Source organism: Chaetura pelagica, unplaced genomic scaffold (genome assembly GCF_000747805.2).
Source record: "Chaetura pelagica isolate M959 unplaced genomic scaffold, ChaPel_1.0 scaffold74, whole genome shotgun sequence".
Lineage (NCBI taxonomy): Eukaryota > Metazoa > Chordata > Aves > Apodiformes > Apodidae > Chaetura > Chaetura pelagica.
Genome location: NW_009952982.1, coordinates 1,220,179 through 1,220,684, shown reverse-complemented (window position 1 = coordinate 1,220,684; position 506 = coordinate 1,220,179). Strand labels below are relative to the sequence as shown.

Genomic DNA, 506 nt, shown 5'->3' with positions numbered 1-506 from the left:
ACACCACTGCTGGGGGAACACCACTGCTGGGGGAACACCACTGCTGGGGGAACACCACTGCTTTCTCCTGGCTGACACAGGATCCCACATCCATCAGTCTCCATGCAAGCTGCATCTGGGCTGTGGCTTTTGCTGGCTGGTGCACAGGGAGCACAGCATCACCTCACTCTAGCATGGATGGTGGTGCTGGAGCAAATGGTCCATGTGTAAGGTTGGTGGTGTTGATGCAAGGGTCAATGTCATCTTGGAATAAGGAGCCATGGAGGGGGACAGTGCAGGTCCCTATGGTTCCTGTGCATGAAGCCTTTTGACCATGCAAGCTGTGCAAGGGCTCGGGTTCATGGTGAGGTGCTGCATGGAGATGGCAGCCGTGGGGGCTGATGATGCCCCTCAGCACCAGATGGTCGAGGCACCGCGTGGTGCCCACTGTCCGCCCGCTGGGTCCCGTTTCGTGAACCAAAAGGGAGAAGCGTTTGCCTAGCCAGGCGGTGGTAGACGCCCTTCCC

General features: G+C 58.7%; 1 protein-coding gene across 1 annotated transcript in view; it reads left to right on the top strand.

Moving 5' to 3' along the window:
• Window positions 1-506, top strand: part of LOC104387642 (ras association domain-containing protein 7-like) — a 13,394-nt gene that overhangs the window by 10,970 nt on the left and 1,918 nt on the right. The gene's annotated exons all lie outside the window — the stretch shown is intronic.